Raw genomic sequence first — 8454 nt, 5'->3', positions numbered from 1 at the left:
ATCTTGTCTTGTTCCTGATCTTAGGGGGAATGCTTTCAGCCTTTTGCTGTTGAATCTGATGTTAGCTGTGGATTTTTCATATATGGCTTTTATTACGTTGAGGAAGTTCTGTTCGATTTTTAGTTTATTGAATTTTTTTTTAATCGTGAAAGGGCGTTGAATTTTGCAAATGCTTTTTTTGTGACTCAATTGAGATAATGATGTATTTTTTTTCCCCTCATTCTATTAATGTGATGTGTTACGCTAATAGATTTTCTTATTTTGAACCTATTTGGTCATGCGTATAGTTCTTTTAATATGCTGCTGAATTCAGTTTTCTAGTCTTTTGCTTAGGATTTTTGCATCTATCTTCCTAAGAGATATTGGCCTATAGTTTTCTTATACTGTCTTTGTCTGGCTTTGGGATCAGAGCAATGTTGGCCTCATAGGACATATAGGAAGTGTTGCCTATTCTTTAGTTTTTTGGGGGAAGATTTTGAGAGTATTAATATTAATTCTTCTTTAAATGTTTGGTAGAATTCGCTAGTGAAATCGTCCAGTCTTATGCTTTTCTTTGAGAAGTTTTGATTATTAATTCAATCTCCTTACTCGTTACAGGTTTATTCAGATTTTATATTTTTTCTTGAGTCAGTTTTGGTAATTTGTGCGTTTCTAGGATTTGCCTGTTTCATCCAGATTATCCGATTTGCTTGCATACAATTGTCCATAGCATCCTCTCATGATCCCCTTTATTACCGTAAAGTTGGTAGTAATGTCCCCACTTCCACCTCTATTTCAGTTGTGTGAGTACCCTCTCTCTCTCTTTTCCTTAGTCAGTGTGGCTGGTTTTGTCAGTTTTCTTGGTATTTCAAAGAACCACCTTTATATTTAGTTGATCTTCTCTATTCTTGTTCTCTCTCTCTCTTTTTCTTGTAAAGACACCAATCCTATCAGATTAGAGAATCTACCCTTACGACCTCATTTAACCTTACTACCTCCTAAAGACCATATCTCCAAATACAGTGACAGCGGGTGGTTAGGGTTTCAACATAGGAATTTTGGGGAGACGCCGCTTATTCTGTAGCAGACTGGATAATTTTGATGGTCTTATCTTCGAATTTGCTGATTCTAACATCTGGTTGATCAAATCTGCTGTTGAATCTCTCTAGTAAAATTTTCATTGTAATTTTTGGCTCCAGCATTTCTATTTGATTTCTTTTTATATTTTATGTCTTTATTGTTCTGATTTCTTTTATTTTTTTGTTCATGATTTCCTTTAGCTCATTGAGCATATTTAAGATAGTTGACTTAAAGTCTTTATCTAGTAAGGCTAATATTTGGGCTTCCACAGGGACTGTTTCTGACAATACCTTGTTTTCCCTGTGAATGGGCCATACTTTCCTGTTTCTTTGTATGGCTTGTAATTTTTTTGGTTGTAAATGGAAATTTTGAATGTTATAATATGGCAACTCTTGAAATCAGATTCTCCCCAGGGTTTGCTGTTGTTAATTGTTGAGGGCTGCAGCCACTGTTTGTTTAATGACTTTTCCAAGCTATTTATTTTTGGGGGGGAAAAGACAGTATTCCTTGTTGTGTGTGGTCACTGACGCCTCCGTACGTTTAACTGGGAGGTTAGCCAGTGGCCTGACAGAGATTTTCTTAATTGCCTAGAGCCAAAAAGAAGAAATATATTCTCTTGGTCTTTGCAGATTGACTCTAAGCTGGAGCATACCTTCAGAGCTGAGCCATGGTCATATAGCTCTGCCTTATCCTTTACTTCCTGCTCCCAAAGATCAGCCAAAAGTAGAAGCCTAGGGTCCTATCAGATCTTTTCTGAGCAGGCGCCCAGCCCTGGACATGTGTGTTGCACTCCAGATTCCCCGGTATGGATGACTGCTCTTATTACCCCCAAATCTTCCTTCCCAGCCTCCTCTTTTTACAGGTAAGCAAAAACACTACACACATCCTTACTGAAATTGAGCAGCCTGTTTCTTTGTTAAGTATTCCCTAGTTTCCGTAAATGTTTAAATTAGATCTTAGAATTCCAAAAGAATTGATTCTGTCAGGGTTTTTTGTTTGTTTGTTTGTTTTGTTTTCCCCAGTTTAATTGTTGCTTCTTTGGGGAGACAATTCTTATAGCTCTCTACTTTTCTATTTCTGTGACACCACTCTAGCTCTCCTAGGGTATTTAAAAAATTATTATGGAAACATTTAAGCATGCACAAAAGTAGGGAGAGTTTTTAAATGAACTCTCATGAATTTATTTACCAGTCTCAAAAATTATCAACTCATGGGCCAACCTTGTTTCATCTTTACCCAAAACCATTGATTGAGGATCTACTAAGTGCCATGCTCACAGTACTTCATGCATTATCTTATCTCATTTTCACAATAGCTCAATGAGCTAGGTTTTAATAGCCCCATTTTACAGATGAGGAAATTGAAATTGAGGGGGTTAGTAATTTTTCCAAGGTTATATGCAGCTTCCTGGAATGATGACTAGAACTTGTGTCTATTTAGGATCAGAATTGTGGCTTCAGCTGATTCATCGATCAGCTTTCCTTGGAAGCTCATTAGATGCTGATAGCAACCTGAGAGGCAGGTATGGTGGGTGTGACTAATTTTCATTCAAATCTACTTTTTTAAAAAAGGGTTTCAAATCTTTACTAATTAATTTTTAAAATAACAGTTGCATACAGTGTTATATTAGTATCACGTGTACAACATAGTGATTAGACTTTTATATTACTTGTAAAGTGATCACCTTGATAAATCTAGTACCCATTTGACACCATACATAGTTATTACAATACTATTCACTATATTCATTATATTATACCTTATATCCTCATAACTATTTTGTAATTACCAATTTGTACTTTTTAATACTTTCTCTTTTTTTATGCCCCCAACTCTCCTCCCATCTGGCAGCCATCAAAATGTTCTCTGTATCTATGAGTTTGTTTCATTTACTTTGTTTTTTAGATTCCTTTAAGAGGTTTTAGGAAAGTCCACAGCATGAGCCAAGGTAGGGCATTTGAATGGAAAAGCCATGGGAAGAGGCTTGGGTGGGCCCACAAGGTCGGAGGGGCGGGGTCTCAGGGAATTAGGGGCGGGGCGACCAGCCTCAGCCAGGTGAGTGGAGACTCAGATATGGCAGGCACCTACAACAGTGAGCCAGGAGGAGGGAGGGCTCCCAATGGAACAGTGACCTCTGCCAGCACTTCTGTCTTGGAGAAAGCTGCCCCTCTAGCCCTCGCCTTGAAGCCAGACAACTCAGTTCTTCCCTGTGTGTCCCTGGTGCCTTTCCAGTCGTGGCCCAGCGCTGGAACTCAGAATGACCCAGTCCGTCAGCGGTAAGTTCGCGCGCAGCCTGTTCAGAGGCGTTCCAGCCACCTTCCGACTCACTCAGCCACAGTCTTCGCTAGTTTTCCCAGCCAAATGTTGTGGAGACTTCTTTTCCCAGCACTGGAACCCTAGGTTGGAAAGCCTGGTGTGGGGCTGGGACCTCTCGCTTCTCTGGGGGAACCCTTGCAGCCGAGACATCCCTCCTGATTTTCAACAGCCACACATGGGTGTGGGACCAGCTCGTTCCGTGTCTCTGCCCCTCCTACTAGTCTCGAGGTATCTTCTTCTGTGTGTCCCCAGCTGTAGGACTTCTGTTAGCTAGATTTCAGGAGATTCTCGATGATGTTTGTTCTGTAGTTTAGTCGTAATTTTGATGTGGTCGTGAGACACCTACTCCGCCATTTTGACCAGAAGCCCTCAAATCTACTTCTTATCTGCTTATGGGTAGATGGGATTATGATTCTATAACTTTGTAAAGTTAGGCAGTTTTGGCCAAGGAGATGTAGATAAAAGTGACATGTCACATGAGCTGAAGCATTTTCTTGCTAGTGTTCACTCTCTGACTCTCTCTTTGCTGCGGAGAACTCAGAAGGCTTATCTTGAGATGCTGGTTATAGGTTATAGATTCGGAAACCTCTGTTGCCTTTGATGCCTGAAGAATGATTATAAAAGAGCACAGTTCTTTGCTGACCTCCCTTGTACATGTAACGTGTAACCAACATAAACCTTTGTTGTTGAAAGCCACCAGATTTTGGGCTTGCTTGTCACCACAGCATAACCTGGCCTATCCTGACTAGTAAAGTGGCCACTGCTATAATCCTTATTTTAAATATAAGGAAACTGGACCCCAGGAGTTTGCTCAATACCGTATTACTAATTTAGGTGTAGAAATAGGGATGCAACACACATTCCTAATTTCCTGTCCTGGATTCTTTCCTACTGGCTTCCGACAGTGAGGGCAGCTTTTTGAAAGAGGCTGACCTGACATGGGGCCCTTGATGTGATGCCAGAAGGATCTTTTTTCTCAGAGTAACTCTCTGATCTCATATTTACTGTGCCCAAAATCCTACTATTATAGCCTACATTTTAAAAGCATCATTTCCTGTTCTAACGCAGACCCACTCATTGTGGATGGTTTGCTGGCAGTGTGTGCTTATAGCCTGTGTTAGATCTCACCCATCTTTGCCATGGTTTTAGAAGACTGGGTTTTTCTGGTAATGTTTTATGAGAAGAGGGAGCATGTGTATGGTCTGATGATTCTGTGCATGGTTTTTGGTCAGAGAGATCCGAGTGTGAGTCCCGCTTACTAACTCTGTGACCTTAGGTAAGCCAATTAATCTCATTAAGCCTCAATTTCCTCAGCTGTAAAATGAGGTCAATAGGAAAGAGGTTGTGTTAAATTAGTTAAACTATATAAGCCATTTAGTACATGATCGAGATGCAAGAATAAGAGCCGTAATAAATAGTCGCGATGATTAGGGAAAGACCGTGGAAATTTGAATGCCAGGATTTTTGTCTCATGGGTGACAGGGAGATGGAAGAGTAGCCGAACGTTTTAGGATGATCCAGCCGGTGGCCTTGTGCCGGGTGGATCGGGAGGAGGGAAGAGGAAGGGGACCACGTGGAAAGTAATGTAAGGAGTTGTCGCTGCAGGCCCAGGGCAGTGCAGGGACAGAGGGTGTGACAGGGAAGGACCGTGTGAGAGAGAGCTGGAGGAGGAAGAGCCGGGCAGTGGTGACAGTTGCACGCCCCGTCTCGGCGTGCCTCAAGTCACCTGCGTTGACTGATCTGCTTTCATCCTTCTGGCCCAGCCAGCCGACGCCTTGTCCGGAGTTCTGCGTGTCTGTTCACAGCCCGCAGACCAGCTGGGGGCCTGGGACGGTGGGGCAGGCTGTCTGCAGCTGGCCGAAAGCGGATGGCCACAATTTACCAGTTGTTACCTTGAATATTAGCCCTGACTACAGGCACCTCCTCTCCCTGAGGAAAGGAAAGCTCTCTGGGATCATCCCAGATGCCAAGGGCAGTGGCTGGCAGCTGAGGCCATGCTGGGAGTTGGCTCTTCCCTTTAAAGTGAAGCCACTGGCTTCGGGCTTACTGGCCCTGGGCACCACTGGGATCCCCCTCCTGCATCCACGGGAATCAAATCTGCCTGGGCTCTTTTCCCAAGTCAGCTGAAAAGTTTCTAATCCCTTTGCAAAGTGTCAAGTGTCTTCCTGTGCCTTGAAAGGTGATTTTCTAAAAGCAGATCAAACAATTTTGACATTTGCTGCCGAGCCGTTTAAAGTCCTACTACAGGCTCGCCGCTGGCCTCGGCAGCTCCACTGGCTGCAGATAAAGGTCGAAGTGGTGTCTCTCGTCACAGACACGAGGAGCCCGCTTGTGGGAGCCGCATCCCAGAGAGAAACATATTCCGTAAAAGTTAATCTGCTTTGTCTTGGCCAACAATTTATTCTTTCATGAAAGCCAGGCCCTGGCCCCCAATTGAATTCTGCGCACACATTTTTTTAATTTGCTGGAATTTGCAAAAACACATCAGGGTCCTGCTGCCTTTGGGTTTTTATGTTTAGCAAAATAATCCCACAGCATCGCCTTCAAAGGGCTCCCAGGATCCTGCTTCCCCAGCTCTATCCCGCCTTCCAAAGAGGGAGCCGAACAGCGCTCAGGAACCCGTGAGCAGTGTGGGGCCAGTGCTCACGTGTCTGCAGGTCTGTAAGGGGCTGCCAGCCAGGCCCATCGGGACAGGCTCGCTGGCTCTGATTTCTGCAAGGGTTGGGCACATGAAGGAAATAGGCACATGAACTGGAGGGGAAACCGTGGGGAGTGGTGGGGACTGTGGCAAAGTGGAAAGTGCGTGTCCTTTCTCGGTGGGGTGGCCGGCTTCCACGTGGAACAGTCATTGCCGTGTGGGATTGTGGGCCCAGCGTCCTCAGGGCTTCCCATTTCCCAAAAGAAGCAGCACGTTTGGCATTTTAAAAATGTGAAGTCTGTCCATTTTTAAATGTTGGCTTAATTATCCTCAAACACTGTGCGGGCCAAACCAAACACGTCCGCTGGCTGGGTCGGGCTGGCGGGGCTGCCAGGCTGCAAGCTCTGATCGCGGGGCGCGATATGGAGCGCTGGGGACAGACTTTTCGCTGTCATCTGAGAGGCTATCCAGTTCAATGGTTTCATTTTACAGGTGGGGAAACCGAGGCCCAACACCTAGCGATCGCATAGATCTGTCTCCACCTACTGCCTCTCTCTTCCAAGATGTAAGACTTAAGAATGTCATCCTCTAAGACGTGAGACTTAAGGTGTGACAACCCCCACGCCCCCACTTGCATAGATCTTAAGTGTACATTTCATAAGGCAGACCTGAAAGCTTTGCAACTCAAGGACGTGCCTCTCTTCAGAGATGGAACTTCAGACAAAGTGACAGAGCAGTGAGGTGAGGCCTTTGCAAAAGTCCCTCAAATGCTAGGTGACTGTGCACTCTGCCTAGTGCCAGGCAGTTCCTGGGATAGGTCTCCACTTTCCCCACCCCCCGCCCCAGCAACACTTGGGTTAGGGACCTGTACTCCCACAAGCTGGTTCCCATGAGAAACTGGGCCACTTGAACTCTGGGGCTCGTATTTGGCATTTCCACACATGCAGGTCTAGCATGAAATCCCCAGGTTGGCTCTGGCTGCTGGCTGGCGTGGAAGGTGGTGCCCCTCTCCTGGGCACTCGGTAGAAGAAGTCCAAGCTGCAAATATTCCTCCAAGACTGGCTCCAGGCTCGGCCAGAGCAGGAGCGGGTTTCTGTGAGGAGAGGATGGCATCCTCACCTTTTCTGCTCTGCTGGCACGGAGGCCGGTGGTCAGCGGGCCCCCTCTGCTGCCCTGTGCTCCCGGCCATGTTTTTGTCTTGTCTCCACACCTCCTCATGTGCAGTCTGTCAGAGCCTCGACCACCAAATTAGCTCTTTGTGATTTTATTTGGCTTTTATTGGCTCAAGCTGGATGTTGGAGATGGAGCCAGATGCGAGGCTGGGGGACCACTTGAAAGGCCAGGTAATTAGCAGCATCTGCCTTTGGCTTCTTATCTTGACAGGCGGACACACAGAGCCATGACCTGGGAGCTGGGAGGCAGCTGCCTTCTCCACATTAAACGAGGAAAAGGCCAAAGGGGAGTCTTTTTCGGCCTGGAATGCCGCCATCTGTGTGTGTGCACACATGTGTGCATGGATATGTGCGAGTGTGAGTGTATTGAGATGTGAGTGTATCCCTCCGCCCATTGCACTCTCGCTCCCAGACTCAGGAAGAACCGACCATCTGCCAGTCTCCAAAGACCTAGCGTAGAATTATTATTTTTAAATTGAGGGATAAGTTACATACAGTGAAGTGTATAGATCTTAAGCGTACAGTTTGAGTTTTCACAAATGAGTAAGATTCATGTAACTCATACTCCAATGAAGATATAAAACATTTTCATCATCCTGGAAAGTTCTTTATGCTTCTTTCCAGTGAATTCTCTCTGCTCCCACGCATAGGCAAACAGTTCTGATTTCTATGGCCATAGATAGTTTTTGCCTGCTCTTAAATATTACATAAATGAAATTATAGAATATAAACAGACTCACAGCATTTTTTGGTCTGGCATCTTTTGCTCAACATATTTCTGAGATTCACCCAGGTTGTTACATGTATTAGTAGTTCCTGTCTTTGCATTCCTGAGGGTTATTCCATTTTTGAAGGTACCACTTTGGTTTATCCATTCTCTACTCGGATATTTGGGGTGTTTTGGCTTTTTGCTATTACGAATAAAGAAGTATATTAGTTTTTAATCATAAGTTGCCCTAAATTTAGTGGCTCAAAACAACATAAATGTATTATCTCACAGTTTCTCTGGGTCAGGTGTCCAGGTACAAGATACGAGGTGCTCTGCTCAGGGTCACGCCAGGCTCAAATCAAGGCGTTGTCCAGGGCTGAGGTCTCATTTGAACTCCCAGGTCCTCTACTACGTTTATAGAATTGTTGGTGAAGTTCATTCAGTTCCTCGTGGTTGTAGGACTGAAGTCCTCAGCTCCCAGGGATCACCTTCTGTTCCCTGCCATGTGGCTCTCTTCACAACATGGCAGTTTGATTCCTCAAGGCCAACAGGGTTACATC

Source organism: Pteropus vampyrus, unplaced genomic scaffold (genome assembly GCF_000151845.1).
Source record: "Pteropus vampyrus isolate Shadow unplaced genomic scaffold, Pvam_2.0 Scaffold51, whole genome shotgun sequence".
NCBI classification, from domain to species: Eukaryota; Metazoa; Chordata; class Mammalia; order Chiroptera; family Pteropodidae; genus Pteropus; species Pteropus vampyrus.
The sequence above is the reverse complement of the archived record's forward strand: the minus strand, read 5'-3'. Positions refer to the sequence as shown.